At 31.1% G+C, this 27,532-nt stretch overlaps 1 protein-coding gene across 12 annotated transcripts in view; it reads right to left on the reverse strand.

Annotated features, from left to right (window-relative positions):
• The window catches only part of MBD5 (methyl-CpG binding domain protein 5), a 383,463-nt gene that overhangs the window by 96,910 nt on the left and 259,021 nt on the right, over positions 1-27,532 (reverse strand). Inside the window, exon 5 of one of the 12 annotated variants that reach the window (XM_023530255.1) lies at positions 10,807-10,910. The exons of the other annotated variants lie outside the window; for them this stretch is intronic. The gene's annotated coding sequence lies outside the window, so the exon portion shown is untranslated. The remainder of the gene's footprint in view (positions 1-10,806; positions 10,911-27,532) is intronic. 12 annotated transcript variants of the gene reach the window in all.

The following is a 27,532-nucleotide window of genomic DNA, read 5'->3' on the forward strand; positions in this document are numbered from 1 at the left end:
AAGAAACAAAAGGCATACAAATTGGAAAGGAAGAAATAAAACTGTCATTATTTGCAGATGACATGATACTATATATAGAGAACCCTAAAGACTCCATGATAAAACTATTACAACTGATAAATGAATTAATTAAAGTAGCAGGATATAAAATTAATATTAAGAAATTGGTTGTATTTTCATGCACTAATAATCGACTATCAAAAATGGAAATTAAGAAAACAATCCCATTTATAATTATATCAAAAAAAGAAAAACAACCCTAGGAATAAATTTCACTAAGGAGGTAATAGACCTATATTTGGAAAACTGTAAGACACTGACAAAATAAACTGAAGAAGATAGAAATAAATGGAAGCATATACTGTGCTCATGGATAAGAAGAATTAACATTGTTAAAATGTCCATACTACCCAAAACAATCTACAAATTCAATGCATCCTATCAAAATAACAATGGCATTTTTCACAGAACTAAAACAAATAATCCTAAAATTTATATGGAACCACAGAAGACTCAAGAAGCCAAAACAATCTTTTTAAGAAAGAAGAGCAAAGTTAGAGGTATCATGCTACCAGATATCAAACTATACCACTACAAAGACTAAAGTATTCAAAAGAGCATGGCACTGGTGTAAGAACATATACACAGATCATTGGAACAGAATGGAGAACCCAGAAATAAATTTACGTCTACATGGCCAATTAATTTACGGCAAAAGAGGCAAGAATATACAATGAAGACAGTCTCTTCATAAATGGTGCTGGGAAAAGGGGACAGACACATGTGAAAGAATGAAACTGGATCACTTTCTTACACCATATACAAAAATAAATTCAAAATGAATTAAAGACTTAAATGTAAGACCCAAAGCCATAAAAACTCCCAGAAGAAAACAGAGGCAGCAAACTCTTTGACATTGCTCTTAATAACAGTTTTTTGGACATATCTCCTAAGGTGAAGGAAAAAATAAACGATTAGGACTACATCAAACTAAAAAGTTCCTGTACAACGAAGGAAACCATCAACAAAATGAAAAGAAACCTACTGAAACGGAAGAAGATACATGCCAATGATATATCTGATAAGTGATTAATATCCGAAATATATAAGGAACTCATATAACACCAAAAAAAAAAAAGAAACAATTTGATTAAAAAATGGACAGAGAACCTGAATATATACTTCTCCAAAGAGGAGATACAGATGGCCAACAGACATATGGAAAGATGTTCAACATCACAAATCATCAAAGAAATTCAAACTAAAACCACCTGCCAGAATGGCTATCATCAATAAATTAGAAAACAAGTGTTGGTGAGGATGTGGAGAAAAGTGTTCCCTTGTGCACTGTTGGTGGGATTGCAAATTAGTGCAGCCACTAAGGAAAAGAGTTTGGCAGTTCCCCACAGAAGTAAAAGCAGAACTGCCTTATGACTCAGCGATTTTACTTTTGGGTGTGTATCCCACGATATCCAAAACACTTAATTGAAAAGATATATGCACCCCTATGTTCACTGCAGTGTTATTTACAACAGCCAAGATATGCAAGCAACCTAAGTGTCCATTATTAGATGATTGGATAAAAAAGATGTGGTACATAAATACATTGAAATATTACTTGGCCGTAAAGAATAATGAAATCTCACCATTTATGACAACATGAATGGACCTAGAGGGTAATATGTAAGTAAAATAAGTCAGAGAAAGACAAATACCGTATGATTTCATTTTTACATGTGGAATCTGAAAACCAAAATAAACAAACAACACAGAAACAAACTCATAGATAGAGAACATTTTGATGGTTGCCACATGGGAGCGGGTTTGGGAGGATAAGTAAAAAAGGGGAAAAGATTAAGATGTACAAACTGCCAGTTATAAAAACATCATAAGGATATAAAGTACAGCATGGAGAATATAGTCAATAATATTGTAAAAACTATGTATTGTGTCAGATGGATGCTAACCTTATTGGGATGATCATTTTGTAAATTATATAAATGTCTAATCACTATGTTGTACACCTGAAACTAATATTGTATGCTGACTGTAATTGAAAAATATTTTGCTAAAAGGTCCTCCCCACTCCGGTGCGAATGAGTCAATTAAATTTTTTATAAATTTATTGAAATAATGCTTTTTCTTCTTTAATCTGTTAATACGCTAAATAACACATATAGATTCCACCCTCTCATCCTCAATGTTAAATTATACTTGCATTCTTTTAATGCCCTTCTTGATCACAATGTATTTTCTTTTTAAAAATATATTGTTGTATTTAGTTCATTAATGTTTTGTTTAGAACTTGATATTAATATTTGTGAGAATGAACTGTACTTTTACTTCCTCTTGCTTCTTTGTCTGGTTTAGATGTTAAGATTTTGATCTTTGTCTGGTGTGAATATTAAGGTTTTGATATAGATATAGCTGTTTATTGTTGAGTTTGAGGATATTTCTTCTTTATCTTTCTCTGGAGGAGTGTGTACGTTTGAAATGATCTTTTCTTGAAAAGTCAGAGGTCAGTTTTATCTGTGCAGGACTAGTTTTTTTAATGAGAAGGTTTAACTAAATATTTAATTCTTGAATGGTTACAGGATTATCTTGGCTTTTAATTTTTTCTTGCGTCAATTCTAGTAAGATAATTTTTAGGAGCTTGCACTTTTTATCTAAATTTTCACAATTTATTGGTATAAAGTTGTTCACACTATCCTCTTATTTTTTAAATCTCTATTTGATTTGTAGGTATGTATCCTCTTCCTTTTTTACTCATAATATCATTTACTTCTGCTTTTTCTCTTTAATTTTTAACTGATTAAACTTCCAGAGGTTTTTCTATTTTATAGGCCTTTTAAGAGATCTAATTTCAGGCTCTGTTGATCTCACCTGATAAATGTATGTTTTCCATTTCATTAATTTTTACCTGTTATCTAATTCTTTTCTTCTTTTTTAAAGGCTGTTGATCACTTTCTAACTCATTAAATTGGAAGTCTTGGTCATTATAATTTTCAGCCTCTCTCCTTTTCTAATGTAAGAATGCAAGGTTATATATCCTATAATTTTGACATATTTAGTTTTGTTCAGTTAAAAATACAGGTATCCCTTGCTTTCTGAAAGTTCGTGTTATGTCACTTTGCTTTCACGAAAGACCTACCTTAGTACAGTAATGGCTTTTTTAAAAAGTGAAAATCCTCTTCAGATTTCTTCTTTGATTAGAGAACATAGGTACGAATAGGTCTTTTGTAAAAGTAAAGTGGCATAATGTAACTTTCAGAAAGTGGGGGATACTCTTCACTTTATACCATTTCAATGTAGGGAAGGTTTCAGAGGAATGCTCTTCTTTCCCATGGTAAGGGAAACCTGTACTTCTTTTTTGGTTTACAAGTTATTCAACAGTATTTTTAAAAATATTTACAAATGTATAACATTTAAAAATTTATCTTTTTGCTGGTGACTTATTTATATGTCAGAGGAGACAGTCTATAAGACAATTCTTTGAAATTTATTGACACTTTGTGGTAAAATATGGTCAATTTTTCTAAGTCGTGAATCACCTTCTGTATATTCTTAAATATACAGAACATATATTTGTTTGTATAGAACTGAATATCCAGCAATTAGAGAATATGCATCATTCTCTAATTGAGAATATGATGCATATTCTCTAATTGCTGGATATTCAGTTCTATACAGACAAATATATGTTCAAATTTATTATGATATTAAATTGATCTATTTCTTCCTTTAATTTTATTGAATTTTAACATTTTAGCATATTTTGAAGCTATATCCTAAATATATGGACATCGTAAACTCCTTTTATACTTTTTTAGTGGGTTACCTGGGAAATTTTACTATGCATACTAGTAATCGATGGTGTATTCCTCCCCAGGCTTTCATGCTACTGTTGTCTAACATTATGTTTTATCATTTTTTTCAACCCCCGAAATTTTAAATAATAATATCTGTTAACTGTTAGTAGTACAGTATTTTACATAGATTTTATTGGATTTGCTAGTATTACTGCTATTTTTCCTTTTTACTCATTCTTCTAGCACCTCATATTTTCCTTTGGAATTATTTTTACTGATTTTTCTTAATTATTTCCTTTTAGAAGTTCCTTTAGTTTATGCCTCTTGGTGATAAACTCTTTGTTTTTGGTTATTTATCATATTTACACCCTTGGCTTTAAACAAAGTTTTGCTAGGCATCTAATTTTAGGTTGACAAATATTTTCTCGCAACACTTTAAAAATATTCCATTGATGTCTAGCTTCCATTGTTGCGTTAAGGAATCGGATGTCCATTTCACTGTTTCTTTTCAAGTGATGTGTTTCTCCTCCTCAGGCTGCTTTTAGCATCTTTCCTTATCTTTGATGTTCTGCAGTTTTACTACACAATCTCAAGGTACAAATTTCTTTTTATTTCTCTTGCTTGTTACTTATTGTGCTTCAGCTATCTGTAGACCTCTATTCTTCACCATTTCTGAAAAATTTTCAGTTATTAGCTCTTTAAATATCGTCTGTCCTTCATTTCTTCTATTTTCTCTGCCAGAATACTTGATTTGTCTTAGAATTTCAAATATTAGCCTAAAAATCTCTACTTTTATTACATGTTTTTCGTGTATTTGTTTTTCTCTACTGTATTATTGTTTTTAAACATCTCTTCCAATCCACTAATTCTCTCTTCAGCTGTGTCCAACCTGGTATATAACCCACCCTGCCAACTACTTATCTTTTTACTGTTAAAGCTCTCATTCCCTCTCTTCTTTATTCTGCTTTGTTTTACATGAGGTGAGGAGCCAATAACTGGCTCTCCTGAAAGTTTTCCTATTAAATTCTTCTAATAGGAGGCACCAATGAGAGATTATAAGAAAAGAGTTGCTATTTGGGCAGTAGGGATAAGGTGGAACTGGAACCTATAAATTTGGAAGAAGTGGTGATATTTTGGTAATTCCAACTGTGGTTGAGGTAACACCACTTTGGTGAATCCAAAAGTGACTGCAACAGCTTCCCAGTGGGTTTAGGCTTATAGGCTCCACCCAAGGAAGTTAGCAGCTTCTGAGCTCTGGATATTATTTCTTTTTCCTCTTTATTTTGCTCTGTTAGTTATCCTCACTGCTCTTCTGGTTCTTTCTAATAATCTATCTAACCAATTCCCTATATTAAACTGTCCCTGTTTAAAATAATTAGAATAGTTTGTTTCCCTAACTAGATACTAACACATTCATCTACTAAGGATTTCTTTTTCATTTCAACAATTATATTTTCCACTTTTGTAAGTTCAAATCTGCCAGACTATTTTAAAAAACATTTTAAATTTGCTTTATTATTATTTTTTTAATATCGGCCAGTTCAATATCTGTAGTTGCTGGGGGTCTAAATGTATAATTTGTTATTTCTACTAACTCTCATTCATGGTGGCTTATTTCCTTATATGTTTGCTGGACTTTGATTATGAACTCATATTTGGTTGATATAGTCTGTAAACAAAACAAAAAAGAGAAAAAAAACCCATCTCAGGGCCTTAAGTGAGAATTATTTCTTTCAGATTCTCCATCTTGCTGTTGGCCTATAGCTTTCTTTCTGGTTTAAGTACTATTATTTTCATTTGCCATTAAGACAATTCCACCTGCCTTATGTGTTTACTGCTCAATCCAGGCCTTTTTTTTCTTCCCTGCTTGTTGAGATTTTACTTCTACATGTGGAAACTAGCAATGAAATAACATTAAGTTTTATGCAGAACTATTGTTTTATATTAAGACAGACCTTTATATTATATTATTTTGTATTAAAACAATATAAATATTGTTTTATATTAAGACAGTTTTATATTATACTGCTAGAAATGGATGTGTTCAAAATAATTTTCTGCTATTCCACTCTTGTGCTATTTGAATATTTTCAAAAAAATAGAATTTTTATATGAAAATTCTAGTTTCTAAAAAAATTCTTTTAATACAGTAATGCAGACTTTACCAAGAATGTCTTACATCATTTTTTCCAATGAAATAGTTTGTTTAATTTTAACAATACATAATAAAGTATGAATATCAATTTCTAATGCTTCATTAAATTATTATTATATAATACACTACAATATCTCCAAATTCTTTCCATTGAGTATAATAATAGGTAAAATTTAAATCTCATTAATATTAAAAACAGGAAGATAGAAGTCACAAAATATTTGTTACTCTCTAAACAGGTCAATGGATAGACAATAACTACATGTTTGTAATTACCTAATCAGTAAAATAAACACAAGATATACAAAATTCTAAGTGAATTTTTATAAACTAATGGATGTGATGGAGATACATTAAGATAAAGCTAACCAAAATTAATAAGTAAAAAAACACATTGATTAGAATTTAGTGAGTCATTTCAAGACAGACTAAGATAAACATTTGTCTCTTATTTTTAATAATAAAAAATCCTTAAGTATTTCTGGTAAGGAAAAAAGTTCTTTCTAACACAGCTGATGAGCTATTTATGACATGGTATAAAAACTAAACTATCCTTATAAAAAGTTGAATTATTTATTCTACCTAAAAGCCATATGAAAAGAAATTTAATCATGCTCTCTTACTTTCTTTTACTGTTTAAAAGAAATGCTTAAAATAAGGAAATTAGATGCTACTCTTCAATCTTGGAAAGGCATGCTCCTAAACTCTTAAAACAGGTTAGCAATTTTGGAAGTTAATTTAAAAAAGTAGCAATATGATTCAGGTCAACTTTGAAGTTTATCAGGAAACCAAAAAGTTATTAAACTGATTTTTTACTATTTTATCTTTGCTTAGAATAGTTAAGGATTAATATAAAACCATTTCACTCACATAAACTATCACTTCTTAAGGAGTGAATATATACATAAATTAATGAATACTGCAGACAGCATTTTAAAAAAGGCAATTTATATGGCTTATCTATATAGTTCCTTACAAATGCTCTGCATTACAAAAGAAAATACAGCAAAGTTTTTTAAAGAGGTTTTCCAGGCTCAATTCTAAATCTTAACTACAATATAATAACTAATTTCTGCATTGTGGGAATATTTTTCCAAGTAAATTTAATGTAACAATAAAATGGGTACTTTAATTTTATTTGTTCCCATGATAACTTTAAGAAATATGCATTCACTCGATTCAACAAATTTTTGAAGCACAAAGTTTAAAATCAAAGCCTCAACTAACTTTCCTTGTCCTCCCTTCCTTCCTATAGGTACCTACTGTCAAGACTAACCTTGAAGAAGGGAGAGGATGTAGAATATTTATACAGTATAAAAGGGGCAGAAGACAAAGCAAAAGAGAAATACTGGAGAAAGCAAGTGAATTCCTGGAGGCACAGAGGAGAGACAAATTTTCAACCTCCATTTCAGATTTATATATTTTCTTACATTTTGAAGAAAAGAATTTAAGGGAAGCAGTCAGAGATATATAATTACAACATCAATGGTAAGATTGGAAGACTCACAGAGAAAGCAGTCAAAGGAGGCATTTATTTATTTGCATAAGCTGTCCACTATGCAAAGACATCAAAGTTGCATCTTAGTTGCTCTCAACAGGCAATGATTTTTGATTTCAGGATAATCTATCAATGTCTGAAGACAATTTTGATTATCATTTTGGGCGTGTGTGTGTATGTGTGTGTATGCATGTGTTACTGGGATCTAGGGTAGAGATGCTGCTCAGCATCCTATAACACACAAGATAACTCCCTTCAAAAAGAACTGTTCATTCTAAAATGTCAATAGGGCTGAGGGTGAGAAACCATGGCTTATGTGTGCCCCTCTTTCAGTTTAAGTAAGAATGATGTGTGCCCCTCTTTCAGTTTAAGTAAGAATGATGGTTAGAGGAACTAACATTTGGCAGAAGTGATTCATTGAGAAAATTATTTGGGTGCTTACTGAAGGCAAAAATTGGATAAATTTCCCAGAGAAAGACAATGTATCTGACACCTCATTAAAAATTTTAAATGATGAAATGAAGATTTAAGATGAAAGTTAATCTAGTTCACTTACCAGTGAGCATTGGTCATCAGTGGCTGCCACAAAGTTTTGAATACTTTTCTTGTATTTTGTTAATTTTCGATAATATGATCTCAATCTTCTTAGGCAGAAATCAGAAAACTAGCATTCCCAGATTGTCTTACAGTGAGGTAAGTAACTTAGTTCCCAGCAATCAAATTCAGAGAGTGTGATTTGAAATTGGAAGTAAGCAACCTGTGGGTGCAACTCCTCTTAGAAAACTTGATGTGTTTGTTGGTGGAGATATTAGGTTCTTTGGGGATGACAGTGCTTCAGACTGATGTAACATAAGTGCTGGGTACCAGTGTAAGTAGTGTTTCTGCTAGAGGATCTCATGGAATATGCTTGTACAATGTTATTGACTGGATAACTTCAAAGCTGGCTCTCTGGTCTTGCTGGAGTCTGTTAGCTACTTAATTACTACCTTTTAACATGTCTTTTTTATTGTTAAACCGACTAGAGAGAATTATATTATTTGTAATAAAGCATGAAGACTCACAGAAAAATATGATTTAAAACTATTTCTTCCTTAAACTTTTTTGTTACTAATAAAGTTAATAAAGATTCATCAAGAGGCCTAAGGCACGCTGTTAAACCACAGTGTTTTGGATCTGATGCTTAGAGTATTTTCGTTAATAATATGTATTATACTTTGGAAAGGATGGTAACATAAGAAAAAAGTCCAAGGCTGTGGCATTCAGGATCAATATTTAACATAAAATTTGTTTGCACACATTAAATAATGTTAGCTAAGAGGTTAACCTGAATTCAAAATAAAATCACTATATTGTAATAATGATCAGGTATTTAAAATAGTATTGTTTTCTAATGTTAAGTAAAAAAAGCACACATAGGAGTAAAAAATGCTCCAAAATATAAGTATAGTTATATTGATATTTTATATATATACAGATGTATATTAAACATACACACACACACACACACACATGCACACACACACTCTGTCCTGCTCATCTCAACCCTAGGGCATGGGAATAGGCTGGTCACCTTGTCTTTTCTACTATTGGAAAGTACTTAAATGGAAGGCCAGCAAGAGCTAGACCTTCTTTTTCTTCTCTTTATTATTGCTTTAAATTTTAGGTTATACTTAGAAATTGTTCAATAAGCACTTGTAAACTAAATGTAATTTAGTTAATAAGAAAACTGAACACCTTAGTAAGACTGCTAAGAACAAATACAGAACCTGGTCTCATATTGCTTAATATTGCTCAAGGGTCTTTTACATTGTAAAAGATACTATGACAACTGAGGATTGTTAAACACCTACATATACATTCAGAATTGTTCCAAACTCTATTTGACTTTGTAATTAAAAAATACTTGGGCATGTGCATGTTCATTGTGTGTACACACACACGCACACTTATTTAGCCTGGAGCAAGTAAATAGGACTGTGTGCAATGTACTTACTAAGCTTTGCAACAATCCTTGGTGTGGCAAATTGGCACCTAGTTACCACTGTAACAGTAATGTAAGCAAGCAAGCCTAGATTCAACACTTAAAAGGAAAGTACTGAAAAAGCAGAGCGTGGAGGAAAGCCACAAAGTCAATTATAGTATTATAAATAATTCTAATTAGTAAATGCTTTAAAAAACTGATTGTAGTCACCTAATGACTATTGAAAGTATTTTATTTGGCTTGTATTTTTATTGAGGCTATTACAATAAATATAACTGGTTTCAATCTCCAAAAAAAGGTGACTTGCATGTAGATAGAAGCATGTCCATTTTAAAGTTTAAGTCATCATCAATATTTATGTCATATTATTACCATTAATTTGAAATTTTCAATTATCTTAAGGGTTCTATTATACTCTGGTCCAGAAAGCCTTATGGTTTATCAATTATTAGAAAGATAATGGATGTAATGTATGATAAGTAAAAGCAAAGATGGTATTTGTAAAACTTCTCCTTTCAAAAACAAATACAGAACCCATTTGTATTTTTCACCATAGCAGATACAAATCAATAAAGATCATTACTGTGTTAGGTTATTATCTACGTTATTCAATATGTACTTCTCACTTTAATAAATGTTATCACTTAACAAGAGCTATTATACACCAAATTGACTGAAGTCTACCAAAATCATAAATGGAAATAAAAAATAAATAAAATCTTATCAAAGATATTTTTTCCTTCTGCCTCTTGAAAACTTTGAATAGCTAAACCTGTTTGAACAATTAGACCTGCTTGCTTTCCTATGGTATTATAGAGCTAATTTCTAATTTTTCACTAGAGTTTGTTCTTACCAAAATTAAAGTTGAATTTTGTAGCTATATCAACATGTAATTCTTTTAAAAATTAGCTATGAACTATATACAACTAAACTATGTGTTTATTCTAGTATGCAACTAAAAGATATGGGTCTTCCTTATACTATAGAGAGCTAATTAGAACTACTCAAAGGCTAAATTACTTTTCCTTGATTACTCTGCTAGTAGAGTTGGTGAAAATCATTGGCAGAACTATAGAAAATAACAATGACTGCCCAACACTCAACCTCAAGTACAAGTGCCTTTCCATTAAGTCTTTTTGTATGATATTTAACTATTAAATTCCTAAAACTTTTTTCTTCCATTTTTTCATTTCACTTAAACTCATGTTCTCTTTGCTAATCTTTCCCATCGTCTTACCTTTTGTTTTAATTTCTGTATTCTCACTTTTTCCTGTATTTGGAAATCTCCCTCTCTGTTCAAGGCTTTTTCTCCAAATTCATTATTATTACATTTCAGAAATATTGCATCATAACACTTTCTTACCAGAGAAGGCTCACAGGGTAATCATGATTTACTGTCCTTCACATAACAAGGATGAAAGTAATGATCCAACAATTATTAGCAGGCCATGCATTTGAACTGGATGTCTAGTAGTAAAAGATGGATTTTCATTAATGGACCTATATTGTTTTCACTAGGTACCACTGCAAGTCAATAATATGAGGTATATTGCCTGAATTATATGTGTATCAGTTAACCATAAAGAGCCCAACAATCAGAAGAAATAAGGCAAATGTTTTCTTAAGAAAAAAATCTTCATTATCATTAAATATCTAATACAGATGAAAGAGTATATACGTTATGACATTTAACATATAGACATTTAATAAATAGGTAATGTTAATAAGACTAATGTTTATCTTCAAATAAGCTGATTTAGATAACAAAATTCACCTCCTGTTTTTTTAGATCCATCTTTGGTAATCAAAATCACTGACTTCCAAAACTACCCAGCAGGGTTGTAAAGCATTCCTGCTCAGACCTCCACAGCATATTGTGCTTACTTTGATCACATTTACTATATTGCATTATCATCATTCAGTTTTCTTGTCTTAAGCAACTTGAGAATGGGGACTAGATCTTCTCTGCAACTTTAATCCAACCATAGTACCTACATATGTGTACATAATTTATACTGAATGAATAAATGAATACAAGCCAAATGAATACAACTTTTTCAACAGGGTTGTCAATTACTAACACTAGGGGTGAATTTAATGTATTGATTTTTTAAATATAAAAGTCACTAGATATTTAAGAGAGTCATAATACTGGTATTATGGGGGAAATAACTGGAAAAAAATCATTTTCCTATTCCTGATTGAGCTATACCAGTTAGGAGATTAGAGAATCAAAAAGGCTTTCATAGGAAGTATAAGAAGATGATAAAACCATCTGAAGTAATACGGACCTCAACTTGAGATTCTGAGCCTTTTGTTCCCACTCTAAATTATGAACTTCTTACTAAAAGATCAGACAGTTTGGAGACGCTTTAGCAAAATTTTGAAAATCTTGAAGTTCTGGAATTAACCTAGTATTTATAGCCTAGTTTCCTAGAGTATTTTTTTCTCCATCTGCTGGCTGTTGATATGCTGTAACCTTATATTCAGATTACAGAGGCACAGCAAAAATGAGTTTCTTTTTTTTAAAATATGTTACAATAAAAATTTGGCTTCAAATTTTGGTGTGAGACAGCTATTCTCTCATTAAAAAATATGAATGAGAAAAAAAGTAGGTCAATATTGGTGCTGAATCTTCTCTGTAAATAAAAGCTTTAAGATTTAATTCTATAAAATAATTTTACATGACACAGGATCATTTATTTTCTCAGAAAAAGTATATGGTCATTGAAAGTGCAGAATATTATTGACATGTTTTATTTAATACATTTTGAATGTAGACTATAAAATCCTTGGTGAGATTAAAAATAAAAACTAAGAATCAAAAAAACTTATTTGCTGAAATGCTTATACATTTATCTTTCCTTAGAAAGCTATTATGTTTTCCATGAGGAAACAGTTTTTCATCTCTTAACATTTATGTTACGAATAACAATATTCCTTCTTACATAGAAGCATCAAAACAATTCTAAAATCCTTCTTCAAACATACTCATATATTCACACATACTCGGTCCCTCCTAGTTAACCCCTCCCACTTACACTTCTGCTTTTGGTTTAGACTCTTGGATTCAAAAATTATACCAGGTATTATCTGAATCTATGATAGTCTTTGTCTTCCCATTATTTATTAATAAACAGTAAATATCTTTAAAAAATTAAACTACAGTACCATTTAATCTTCTGGATTTTATTTTGACTTATCAACTCTTAATGTCAAACAACCAAAAAAAGTAATATTTGACTTCCGAACAGAAAACAAGTATTAATTTGCTTATAAAGACTACATAGGTTATGAGTATGAAGAATGTAGAATTTATACTTAGAGAAAGGTAAAGGAAGAAAAACACAGTTTTACTTCCTGTATGTACATAGGCATAATATATACAAATAACACACATAATGTAAATATACATATCATACCAGATTTTAAAAAATTGTGATGTACTCAAAATATTTAAAATTGCATATATTTTAATAAGTATCCCCTTAAAAAATAAAACACTATGGTAATTTATGATACAAAGCAAGTATCAAAAACTAGGCAATTTCTTAGTACAAAGTCTTTTAAAAATATGTTTTTCAGTTTAATAAATAATCACCTCTATAGAGTGGTGACAATGATTTATTATAAAATATAGATGGCAGAAAAGGTTCCTGGACAAAACTTTTGTTATACTTGATCTAGCCAGGTAAAGTGAGGGGATGAAGAATAAGTAATGTGTGGCAGGTGGGGCAGAGACTGTGGAGAGAGTAAATGTAGTGGTTTTAGGTGTCTCTTGAAATAGCAGTCTACTGTACGTCCTCCAAGGGCATTTGCTTAAAATTTGTGTGGTGCATTTGCATAAAGAATTTAATATGGCTCACAAATACATTATAGTTTACCTTTTCTTGAGGGAAGGAGATTATTAATCACCATATTAATTTTGCTTCATAATTTTATCACTTTGGACAAAGAGAAAGTGTTTGGCCTTTTTTCTTATACAACTAGAAAATTTGACTTATAGTGAAATAGGCTTTAACTCTTAGTGAGCATACTCAAGTTTTAAAAAGTTATTACAATTTTTCGTTTCAGAGTTAAGTTCAAACTTGGAGAAATGTTGCAAGAATAGGATGAGGTACTCTTCAGAAACTTCATCCAGATTCCTCAGTTGTTTACATTTTGCCTCATTTGCTTTATTATCTAAGTATTTAATTTGTTCTTTTCAGAGTAAGTTGGAGGGATGTGTCAATTTACTTCTAAAAACTTCAGTAAATATTGCCTTAGAACATGGACATTCTCTTACATAACGACTATATAATTTTTAAAATCCAGAAATTTAATATATCTAATGCATGGTCCATATTCAATTTTTAAATAATTGTCCCTATAATGTCCTCTGTAGCATTTTATACTTTTGTTTAATCCCTGGCCAGAATCCAATCCATTATCACATTAATTTATTTGTTAATGTCTCTTTAGTTTCCTCTAAAATGGAACCTTTATTCTCCTTTGCCTTCCTTGATTTTGACATTTTTGAAGAATGCAGGCCAGTTATTTTGCTAAATGTTCATCATTTTAAGTTTGTCTGATGTTTCCTCATGATTAGCTTTAGGTTACGCATTTTGGTGAGAATACTACAGAGGCAATGCTGTGTCCTTTTTAAGTTCATTGTACCAGAAGGCACATGAAATGTGGGTTTAATCCAATATTGGTGGTGTTCACTTTGATCACTTTGTTAATATGATGTTCATCAGTTTCTCCACTGTTAAATTATTGGGTTCTCTTTAGAATTGCTAAGTAATCTGTGGGGAAATATTTTGAAACTATTAAATTTTTCTCACTAATTTCAGCTTCCATTCATGATTTTCTAACCCCATTATCCCTTCTATTAGTTGGCATTCTAATTTAAGGAAGAGCTTTCTCTTCTCTCTTATTTATTTATTTATTCTTTTATATTGGTATCGACAGAAGGATTTTATTTTACTTAGTGTTATAATTCAGTCATATCATTATTTATTTTGATGCTCAAATTGTCCCAGATTTGGCCAGTGAGGATCTTTTCAAGCTGACTTCTATCTCAAATATTTTTTGCAAATAAATTTTTCTTTAAAAAAAGCCCAATTATTACACATTTCACTCTACCTCCAAATAAAAAAAATATTCTTCTATTATTTTTGTGTTTTTTTATAGCAGAAAGTTATTATAATGTCAAATTAAAAAATGTTCTAACAGAATAAGCTATAACATATGACACTGATGATTAATAAATTAAATGATGAAAAACAACGCTGTTCTATTTCAGAAAAATTATTTCTTCTTTAGTTATTATTTCCTTAGAGTTGTAAGATACACATTTTTTTCAAGTAAAAAATGACATATGCATAGTTTTAGAATATTTTATCTAAAAACCATAAAGACTAACACTATATAACATCTTAAAAAAATCTTTAATAGTCTATTCTGCATACTCTAAGATCATGCATATATTATTTTTAATTAATTAGAAAGATCTAATTAAATGTGGAGTTATGATGCTGTAACCTAAGATATTTTTTCAAATAACATTGGTCCCTCACAAGCAAACAACTGGAATTTTTGCTTATAAATGTACAGTTCTCTTTTTTTCTTGTAATGAGAAAAATATAAATAGACAATTTAAAATCACTGAATATAACATTTCAGAATTATAAGGAAGTTTGGAATATATTCAGTCCTGTATTTTCCAAACTATGTTCTGAGGATTATTTAATATATGTAGTTTAGATATAGGGCAAGACAGAAACCTTTAACACTATATCCATCTTTTGGAAACTCAAAATGCCTATTAATATTGGGTACAGAAACTGAACTTTGTTCAATCTAAAATTTCCTAATTTTGAGCACAAGACTTAGAATTTTTTTTTGAAGTTCATTCTTAATATCTAGCTGGGAAATGGCAATCTCATTTTTCAGAAGAGAACTGTCTTCTGTTATGCCTCATAGATAGTTGACAGCAAATCCAAAACAGAAAATGCAAAACTCCTGACTACTGGTAGTTGTGTGTGTCTCATGGCAATGCATTTCTTCCTATATTAACACAAGATCACCTTAGAACTTTTGCAGCTGGAGTCCTCTTTACCAAGAATAGCAAGAGTAGAAAATAGTAATTGTGTAACATGCTTTGATGTTCTAATTAATGTCTAGTGATTGCTGTCCAAATTACAAGATCAGTGGTTCTGTGCTGTGGAATTTAGCTTCTATAATTTAACATACTATATGACCTTTAAAAATAAGTAGTTATGGTAATTTCCTATTTGTCTGACCAAATAAATAATGTGAGTCCTTCTTGTATTATAGACTAGATCCTGTGCAAAGTTGCAACAGCTATACTAGTAAATATCGGACAAATTCATTCATTCATTCATTCAGCCTATAACTGACCTTTAAAAAATGGATTTGTAACAGCTCTCTCTATAGAAACAGTAATGAAACGGGACAGTTAGTCTCTCAAACTAGTGTCTTGGATAGGATTTGATGTGATGAAAAATAGTGTTTGAGGTTAAATAAGTTAGGGAAATGTTGGGTTTAAAGATTTTTCTCCAGGACTATTTAGAAGTTTTTGCATGATAGTGGCATTGCAAATTTTCAAGACAGAAAAAATATGAAAAATGTGTGTATGTGTGTGTGTGTGTGTGTGTATTTTAATTCCCCAGATTTATTTTGTAGCTGATATTTTCTTCTCAACTCCATGAAACAGCTTTTTGAAGATTGTTTTATGAAACACCAGTTTGGGAAATACCGATTTTATGAAAAGGAAGAACATCATCCAGGAACTGGAGACAAATCAAAACTAGGTTTACTGTTCAATCATAGTTGTATTTCCAGTCTTGATAAGTCTATACCCATTCCCCCAAAAAGGTATTAACATACTCTGCCCTACACTTTTTGTTTTAGAGCCCTGGTTCTGAGCCACTCTTTTGTATTTGTTCATTGCATCTCATTCTGCTTAGCTTCTGTCTCACCTAGCTGAAGTCCTTACTTATTTCTGTCTCTCCTTGCACTTTAGATTTGATTCTAGGCACTGGCTTTCTAGCATATGGCCTTAGACTTCTCAATATGGATTCTGGCCATCTGCTCTAGTACTTCATAGTTCTCCCTGGCTATATAAAGAAACCTATAAATTAGCTGGCAAGCTAATCTTTCTATCATCAACAGGACAAACAAAAATACAGAGTTGATCTTTAGCACATCTGTGCTTTAATTTTCTCAGCTAAGAATTGTGATATCATCTATTGTTTCTTTTATTCTAAAATAATTTTACGATGAGTAAAGAGAATACAAATCAGATTCTTTCAGTACATATATGATGCTCTATTTGAAAGTCAGTTACCTGTGCAGATGGTTTAATTCATTCAGTGCTTTTCTTTCAGGGTTTTATTTTTTATACAGAAGTATTAAAGGGTGAAACAGCTTTCCACACAGGCAGAATATGGCTTCCTGAATATAAAGTGTGACTTTTTTGGAAGAGATGCTCTATAACCAATCTGATTGATGAGAAAATTAATTTCTCCCAGTGAACATAATTTTATAATGCAGATTCTAGATACTATTTAATTTTTAATAGTTTAACAGAGTTCATTCCAAATTAGGAAATGGCAATGGACTAATTGCACATTATTGTAGTTAGATTTCAAAATTAGTAGATTACGATAATTCTAAACAAAAGGTAAATAATGGAGGAAAAATCTATAAGTCTTATCTAGTATGATTTAAAATTTAAAAATGAAAAAGATTATGTGTGCATTTTAAACTGAATTATAAAAGCATTATATTTTATATTTGAATATTTTTAAAACAATATTTTAATGCTAACTTAAAAATAATTGGGTAGGCTTTCAGAGACATTTTAAAATACCAGCAATATTAAACAGTGTGCACCCTGTAATTGTAGCATCTGGAACCAGAATGTTTCTGAGGTTTCACAGTAAATATCAGCAATGTAGCACACTCTACCTTGATTTTCAATATCTAGGTCACATGGACCACTTTGAATACTGTGAATAGGGAAAAAAAGCAAGGAGGGAGATTTTTATAGAGCCACCAAGAAATCATAACAGCATTCAAATTATGAGAAAAAAAATCAGTATAACATGGGTTTTAAAATAACAATTTCTACATAAAATAGAAGATAGTGTCCTAAAAATGAACTTCTCATCTATTATATAAATTGAATAAAACCTTGGAGGAGCATTATTTACTTAATAAAATGTCTTTTGTTTTTACTACTCCCTCAGATGTGTTCGTATGTGTGTTTGCACACTGTATGTGTGTGTGTGTGTGTGTGCACGTGCACTCTGAACAGTCAGGATCAGATAAGAACATACTGAAAATAAATATATTGTTAATCAAAAGCATATGCAATTTAGAAAAAAATCTTTGTGTAGTTAGCAGTAATCGGAAACGATAGCTTCCACTTACAATAAAGGCAAATAGGTATGATAATGATATCTGAAATTACGATCTTTTTATTTATATAAAAGAGACATAGAGGGTTGATAATATATTTTAATTACAAAAAATGCACAGTGGTTTTACAGTTTCTTATAGCAATAATCATACAGTTGCAGATGTTTGGAGCCTGGTATCATTTTTACTGTATTTTTTTACAGTAATTTTTTATCATTTTCTTTGAAATCTACTGAATTTATCAGGTTACAGATTTAAAATTTCTATTTGTTCCATCCCCAAATTATTATGTGAAGTACAGGAAGGAAATATGTTTCTTAGCAAAAAAGAGAAGCCCTAATAATCCATAATAAAATTCTGCTACTGCTTATAATTTTTATATATGTATAGTTATTTTTAAGGGAGATAGAAATGCAAGCAACTTGTCTAAGCGTATTTTTCTAAATCTATTCAATAATATTAAAGGGAAAGCACATATATGTCAGCATAACAATTAAGATGGGAAAACACTGAAAAACACATTTAAATGACCAGAGTTTATAGAGACAGAATTTTGATATGCTATTCCTATTATCAAGACTTGGCTATAATCAACGTATATTTCTTTAACAGCATGAAAACATAAATATATTTTAATCAAGTACACAAAGGAGCTGCTTCAGACTGCAAGAATACAGGAAAAGTGCTTTTTACACGTAACATTCCATTAGTTGGCAGCAGTTCCCTTGAAAGCACCAAAATTTTCACACAGATACAGGTTAGGAGATTTGGATTAGAGAATTGTTATTGGTATGAGGATATTTTAAAGGTGTTTTAAAAAGGGGTCTATAATATGAAGAAAAGGGAAAAATTAATATACATATTTTTATATAAAATAACCTAATCTCTACCTGCAGTGGTAGAGTAGATAGAGATTAGGTTATTTCCAAAGAAAGTCACTTCTGTTTTGGCCTGGGGAGTAATATATTATACAAATATAATTTATTAATATATATTTATGTAATATAATAACTATATCTTGCTTTAGTAGGAGAATGTATTTAACTAATTTCTAGATAACTGTACTTCATTAAATACTGATCCATTTATACCTAAGCATATACTATCATTTTAAAAAATTGTTTTATTACCTATATCTTATGCTAAATTATAAGCATCATATAATTACATCCAGGAGAACATAGTATGTTAGTTTATGCTGCTATAATTCAAACTCTAGCTAGAGTGATCTTTGTTAAATGCCATTTGATCTGGTCATTTTTCTGCTTACAAGTTTCCAATGACTTCTAGTTAAAGATGGTAGGCACATCATACATGTTTTTATTTCTTCTAAGACCTATTAAAATGATAGTACAGAAATAAAAAAATAAATAACACCACAACAAATGGGGGACAGGCCATCAACAGATAAGAGATTTCAAAAAATTAAAGTGAGCTGGAAAATAGAAAAAACTGCTGCAGCGGGGCACAGGAAATCAGCCTCCAGCCAACATAGAGTGGTAAAAGCTAAGATGGGACCCATTGATCTGCAGAACCACAGAGAGGTTCAGAGGTCACAGAGGCCTAGTAAAAGAGCAGCAGTGAGACAGGAGATGGGGCTGAAAACGGGGAGATTAATTGAATGTTTATATAAGGAACAGTTGGTAACCACATCTACTGAAGCAAGGCATTCCTACAGAAACAATCAAAGGCTTCCTCTTAGAGGAAATCAATGTTAAAGCAAAGAGTAGCTTTGGTGTCTGACACTGAGGGGACTCTCCACTGTAATGGCTAATCCCCTGGCCTAATCACCCTAAACACCTGAAATCAGGAAAAACTGCCTTTGTATGTAAAGTTCCCAATCAGCTGTTTATTGTCTCACTGTTAAATATGAACCACTAACCAAGGACTGCCAGATATTTAAAGAAAGCTGAGAGAGAGAGAGAGAGAGAGAGAGAAAGAGAGAGAGAGAGAGACAGAAATAAAAATAAACAGAAAAATAAAGCTAAATTGGAAGAAATGGGTAATTTAGGGAAAAAAGTGAACTTCTTAAAGAACTCTAACTAGTAGTAACCTCAAGGAAAGTGAGTAGACTTCACATCCACAAAATAATAATAAGGATGAGGATTACAATAGCAATGATAACAGCAAATGCATATAAGGCTTACTATATTCCAGATATCATTCTTATTGTTTTATGTTTATCAGCTCATTCTCTGAACTCTGAGACAGATATACTATTATTATCTCATTTTGTATTAGGACAGAGACATAAAATTTAAAATTGCTCGAGGTCACAAAGTTAGTAATGTGAGAGATGGGGATTCAAATTCAGTCTAGCTCCAGAATCTGTGCTCTTAATTGATTATTAGCCTTTTCGGTTTAAAACGAACAAACAAACAAAACAAAATACCCAAAGAATATAAAAGACTCTTGGAAAATAAAAACATAATTTTATATGTCATCCTTCCTATGAATATTTCTTTTTTGGATTTGTTTTTGGAATTGCGAGCATGGCCTGAAAATAGATTTAAAAAGAAAAGGGAAGTATCAATGAAAAGATGAGACATTAGCCATTCAGCTCATGTGATCCTTCACAGAACAACGGAAGTTACAGAAATAAAGAAGAAGAAAGAAAAAAGGGAAGAAATTATTAAAGAAATAATACAAGATAATTTTCTAGAGATGAAACTCCTCAGAAGAAGGTGCTCACTGAATACAACGTGAATAGACACGTAATTAGGAATTGAAAAAAATGCCAGGAGAAACAGGAGCGGATCTCAAACTAACTCAGGCTGGTGTTAATGCATTTCAGAAGTCAGTGGAACATCACCTTCCAAACTGAAAGAGAAAACAATTTGTATCCTAGACTCTCAGACAAAATAGAATTCAGGTGACACGCAGTTTGATCAGCAGCAATTGCTTCTCCTCAGCATATTCTTCAAGGGCAGTGCCTTTTCTACAATTTTTAACACAAATGATCGTTAAGACAACTATAAAAGCCAGGTAGCAGAAGTGGTACCAAATGTAAGTTTTTAGACAGTGTCTCATGTAGAGCAGATAGTCAAAATGTGGCACATTTTAATGCATTTCCCCCCACACCAGTACTGATGTGCACCCCTGCTCCTCCTCTCCCCTTTCTCCCAGTCAGGCCTTGACTGCAGGCTTATACCTTGTGATGTTAGATCATGAATATACCTCTAGTGAGAATAAAATAAAGAACATTCCAAACAGGTGAAAACTCAAAAAATTTATCATCCATTTATTTTTTCTTAGGAATTTGCTAAGTATATGCTTCACTAAAGGAGGATGAATAAGAAAAAAGAGAAAAATGGGGGTTGCCCTAGTGCTAACCAGAAGAGCAGGGAAGAGAAGCTCCAGGACGACAGCTGTGCAGCCAGAGAATGTGAAGCTCTAGTAGAGCAGTTCCCAGGCAGAAGAACAGAAAAAGAAAGATGCAAAAGAATGTTTCATATAAGGGAGAGCTAGGAAGAACTGGAAGTATGACAAAGGAAAATAACGCAAGGAAAACAAAGGCAATTTGAAATTTTAAGAAAACTAAAAAAATTGCATAAGGACACAGAACCAAAGAAAACTACTTGAGACTATAATTAGTAATGAATTCAAATGATTCTGTGCCTGGCACTGTTTTTGGTATGAAAATATAATAGTGAGGGAGAAAAATAATAAACAGAAATCAAACAAATTACTTAAAATAGTAATCCTTGTCCTCTTGAAGCTGTTGTCAAGAATGAGGACAGTGACAATGATTTCAAAAATTAAATGAAATAAAATTAACAATAAGTGCTACAGAGAAATATATAACAAGAAAAGTAGAGCAAGAATGCCAGGTAGGACAGTTGTTATTTCCAATAAGATGGCCAGGGACAGCCCTACTGAGAAGCTAGCTGTCACTTGGGTCAACAACCTAAGGAAGGGAAAGACCAAGCAATGTGGTCACCTGGGTGAATGGATGTTTCAGGTAGAGGAAACAGCACATGCAAAGGCCCTTTTCACAAAATAATATAAATACTTAATTGTGATTATAAAATAGCTATAAGTGGCATCAATTTTAGAAACACAAAAATGAAAGAACTGAAGACAGAACTGCAAAGGTGGGTTTCCTAATATCTTCATTTGACTGAGGGGACAATCCCAGCGCAACATCTATAGTTAATGGAACAAAAAGTAAAGGTATTAGTTTATTATCCACAGTTACAACAGAGAAACTGAAGATAAAGATAAAACTAAAGGAAGAATGATAGAGAAAAGGTGCAGGGAGGGTTGGGTGAGTGAGTGAGTGTACAGTGTGCACACGCGCGTGTGTGTGGGTGAATATATGATGCTTAAAAGTGATAAAAAATTTGATGTGGAAGCAAATTACTTTTACCTGGATAAATAAAGATAAATATCAGAGGGAAAAGTGGAAAGAGAAGTGAGGCTTAAGTGGGAAAAGCTGAACCAAAGAACTATTGATTTTAACCATGCGTATTATTAATTTGATGTCAACATACACATCTACACACACTCACACACACCTTCTGGAGATTTTTCATTCATTGCTCTTAGAATAAATGTTTAAAATCCTGGAACAAAGCCTACAGGACCCTGTCTGCTTCACCAGTCTCATCTCATGCTCCCCTCCCCTGCACTCTCCACTTTAGCCACACTGGCCTTTCAATTTCCTGAGCAAGTCCCTAGAAGCTTCTGTCTATGTTATTCCTTCCATCCAAAATGTTTCTGGCCCAGTGCTGACCTATCCATTAGGCACAGCAGTCACAAGTGCCTAGGGCTCACAATATTTTTAGGGATCCATGAAATATTTTAATTTCTTTTAAAATAATAATTAAAAAAAAACTTTTAGGTCCACAAAATGTTTTAATGTATAATATCAACATTCGTCCTCATACCAGCATAACTGCAAAATATAATTTTTAATATATTTTCTGGAGGAAGGGGCCCATGAAGGCAAAAATCACATGGCCACTGCCTATCCTACTTCCTAATTCCACCTGACCTTGTGGAATCCCTTCTTCAGGGGTCCTTTGCCTGATTCTCTCAGACTATATGAGGCCCCTATATAGGTTCTTCTACAACTCTGTAATATGGAAATGAAATATGGAAGTGCAATTTTGTGTTTAATGAAATCAAGAACCACATCTACCTCATTTACCACTATATCCCCAGCACAAAGACTTGTATGCAGGGATGTGAAACCCTGAAAGACTGAGAATTTCCTACTGTGGCTCTCTCAAGTCCTTGTTTGGTTTTCTGATGCTGGATTTGCTACTTACTACTTAATCTCTTATTGGATTAATTTTTCTCATTTTAAAAATGGGGATAATAATGGAGGTATGAGTTAGAATATGAGTTAGAATGGCCCATAATAAACCCTATTATGTTATTCTTTTTCATGTTATTAGATGATTATTATTTATTTAACTATCATCATCATTATTATTCTATACATTGGATGATGTAAGTAAATGTTTTGGTTTGTTAATTAATGCTCTCTCTTTTTTTATCTAGTGTTTAAATGTGTTTTAAAAATGGGGTCATTTTAACAACTTAAGTCACAAAGTTTTTAGAGAAGAGTTACGGAGAGCAAATAGCCTTAAAGACAGAAGGAAACTCATGTTTTAGTAGCTGAAAATATATAATTATCCATGAATTCAAGACTTCAGGACTTTTGAAATATCTACACTAATCAGTTCATAATTTCACATAAGATCAGGCCAGAAGAATATTTTTCAGTAAAGAATAGTATATCAGAATTCTCTCAAACATAAATTTCCATGAAAATCTAATAAAAATGAGGTGGCATTTATTATCTTTTTATTTTATTTTTTTAATTCTTATTTATTTTCCCGAAATAGATGCTCTACACAACTACACACAATTTTCAATAGTAAAATTATTTTCTTGAAGTTACACTTTTTTATACATAATTTACTTTCTTCAGGTAAATAAAAATACATACCCCAAAGCAGTAAAAATAGAACATAGTAATATTACATGAAAAACCTACCACAGGTTTTTGTTTTGGTAAACATTTATGTTACCATTTAAGCTTCAGACTCCTGAGATGACCCTTGGGATAAAGTGACAGAGTAGGGTTTGGCTTCCCCTAGTATTTCAAACAATACTCCACAATCCAAGAATTATTTTTTGAGGATAAATGGGGGCTAGGAGCACCAATATCTCCAGGCTTTGCCTGAAGTCTATAATCGCACCTAATCAATATTTACAATTCCTCATAAAAACCTCAAGCTAAAATTGTGATTACTATTTAGAACTAAACTTGCAAATTCATTTTTGAAAATCCTTTCTTCTTTCATGATTTCATTTTTTGGTCTAATTCATGTGTACCTTTAGATATCAACTGCAGGAAGCATGAAAATCTAGAGCCACAGTCAATTTATTTAGAGTGTTGTTTTCTTTATTAATTTATTAAAAAAGATATTTTAATAATAAAAATGCTTAAGGACTACATTGCATAATACATGAAACTGGATATATAAAGTCATTAAAGAGGATATGAAAACAGTGATAATGGAAAAGAGATTGGTAAATTTAGAAATTTGTAATACAGTTCTTGTACGCCATCTTCTAATTGAAAAACCAAAATAATTTTTATAAGTGCAAAAGAACTGAGGGATACAATAGTCCCTGAAAATCAAGTAATAAGTTAGAGTCATGCCGCAAATTTTAGTTGGACCTTTCACTTTTTAACTTAGGATGTAAAAACCATTATTTTTCACCATCTATCTTGCCAAAACTTTCCACTCTTGCTTTATTTCTAGGATTGATCATTGCAATCCTTTCTCCGTTCTCATAACTTTGTCTGCTTGAGTTGATAGTGAAATACAATTCTTTACTGATTATAGCACATGATTCTCCTCTAAGAACAGCAATTAAGAGTGAGGGCTATCTCTGGATTAGAGTCAGATTTCTTACCTTTATAAAGGGAAAAATAATAGTTCTTATTCAAAGTATGTTGTGAAGATTAAATGAGACAAATGATTTGAAATATTTTATAGATTGGCACTCAATAATTGTTATTGTTAATAATAATAACTTTTTGGAACCTTTTATTTACTTCTTAAATGTCTTCTGAGAAAACTGGAAAGAAAACATTTCTTTAAGTTTGGACAAGCTTGAGTTAAACTCTGTACTGTTTTGTTCTCTCATTCATAAAATGATATGATCTGACAAAATTAACCCAAAGGTCTCTCTTAACTATTAAAGCTTAAATGATTTTACTTAGCTATGACTAAGGTTCAGACTTATTTTCCTTTTCTGCTTTTAATATGCAGACATTGCACTATTTCTAGTTGAGATTAACTGCTTTTGTATTCTTCTTTGAATAAAAACCCCACTGACAATATTCTGCACTCTTTCTAGCATTAGTAATCATGGGATATTTTCCTAATTTCCTATGAACTATTAGATTCACCATCAAACTCCACATAAGACCTTAAGGAAGTCTTTTCTTCTTAAAAACTAATCAAATATTAATTACCATAACAGGTAAAATTTTGTATTCTATCTAATCCAAGAATTAAAAAAAAAACCCTTTTATGTTTCTGGAGAGGCATATGTAAAGTTATACTCAAAAGACTTGAGAAAGTCCCTATTAACATAGCAACAGCATATATAATTTAGGGTAGCACCTTCTGAGGACAGAGAAAGGAAATTTATATCATAGTGAAAAAAAGAGTTATAGTTTCTAATAAGGCAAAACTAGTAAAAATGGAAACAGGTTTTTAAAATTAAGATATAACTTTAGTAACAAAAATTATAGGTCATAAAGATGTGTATATTTAAGACGGAAGAAATAAGCAACACTTTTTTTTTTGGTTAAGTATTTAGTATAATTAAATTATCATAGAGGCTATTTTAAAATCCTAAATTACATCACACTAATCTTAATTAAGGCTGAGTTTGGTATAACATGATAAGTATGTTGTGGTGGAAGCCAATGATTTCAGCAAGACAAATGATAGCAGATGTAAAATACAGATTAGGTAAAATTACTTTTAGAGTCACTCTCATATTGAAATATTAAAAAATAAAATCATTTAATGTCTAAATTTGCTTCAAAATAAAAGAGATTTAAATGAAACAAGATTGGTCACAAGTTCTTAATTATTGAGATCAGATTAAGGTATGGGGGTTCATTATACTATTCTGTCAAACCTTCTATGTTTGAAACTGTCCACGATAAACAGTTAAAAAAAAGCCAATGTACATACAAACATCAAAACCAGAATCCATAAAGATGATAAATAGATTTAACTTCATAAAATGCTAACCATACATGGCAAAAATAAAACACATAAAACAAAAACAAAACATAAGAAAAGAAAAAATGAGAATATATAACACATGTGATTTACAGTGTTAATATTCTTAATATGATTCTTAATTCTTATCAATCAAGAAAAAATATCAAGAGCCCAAGAAAAATTTGGAGTGTGGCATAAACTAGATGCTCATTAAAGAAATGAAAGGACAAATAAAAATATAAAAATGTATTTATCTCACTAGTAATCAAATAAATGAAATTAAAATGCCATATACTTTTCTCATTTCAGATTTACTTAAAAATGAAAACAGTTAATATCAAATGACAGAACTATAGAGAATGTGGCATTCTCATCCACCACTGGTGAAAATGCAAATTGGTACAGGCTTTCAAAATATTTACCCTTTGATCCACCAATTCCATTATTAAGAATATACCATAAGCTAGTATTTTCCAAAGTGTTAAGTGGAATATTGTCAAATGTTATTTTGTGTGTGTGCATGTGCAAGTATAAATTTAATTTTAAATGTAAATTTATATAATGACATTAAAATTTTTTCCTTTTTAAAAAATTTTCCTTTGCTTTTTTAAAAATAGACTTTATTTTTTAGAGAAGTTTTAGGCTAACAGCAAAATCGAATGAAAAGTACAGAGGCTTCCCATGTCCCCTTCCCTACACATGCACAACTTTTCCAACTATCAACATCCCAGACACATGTTATTTAAACAAAGGATTCTATAATCAAATGTCTGATTTCTAAACCTTAGTACACTTCTATACATTGGTATTATCCAAGGTGGCGGATCATAGACGGTGTTTCCTTATATTATAGGCCATAGGACCCTTTCATCAGAGAGCATGCTTAGGAACTAAGGTTCTACAATACTTTTGGAAATTAGACACAAATACAAAGATGCATGTACAAGGATGCTCACTGAAGTCATATTAACCACAGGGAAAATTTAGAAATGTCTCAAATACTCAAGAATTGGAAAGCGGCTACATAATTTGTTATACCCTTAAACTGGAATATTATACAACCACTAATGATGGTAATGAGGATGACATTCACTGACATGAAAAATGCCGCAATTAACTTGCTAAGTAAAAGAAGCAGATTAGTCAAAGAGCATTTATATCCTATTATTTCTAGTCTTAATCGTAATTATATAAATATATGTTATACATATATAGACACATATTAATAAATTCAGAAAGACATACAATGAAATATAAAAAATAGTTATCTCAAGGTGGTAGGATTACTATATTTTTCTGTATTGCCTTATCTCTTTTCCTTTTTTTATAATGAATACGTATTATTTTTATAATATAAAAATATTTCAGAAGCAACACGATTATGTGTCTTAATTG

Source organism: Pteropus vampyrus, unplaced genomic scaffold, assembly GCF_000151845.1.
Source record: "Pteropus vampyrus isolate Shadow unplaced genomic scaffold, Pvam_2.0 Scaffold2, whole genome shotgun sequence".
Classification (NCBI taxonomy): Eukaryota; Metazoa; Chordata; class Mammalia; order Chiroptera; family Pteropodidae; genus Pteropus; species Pteropus vampyrus.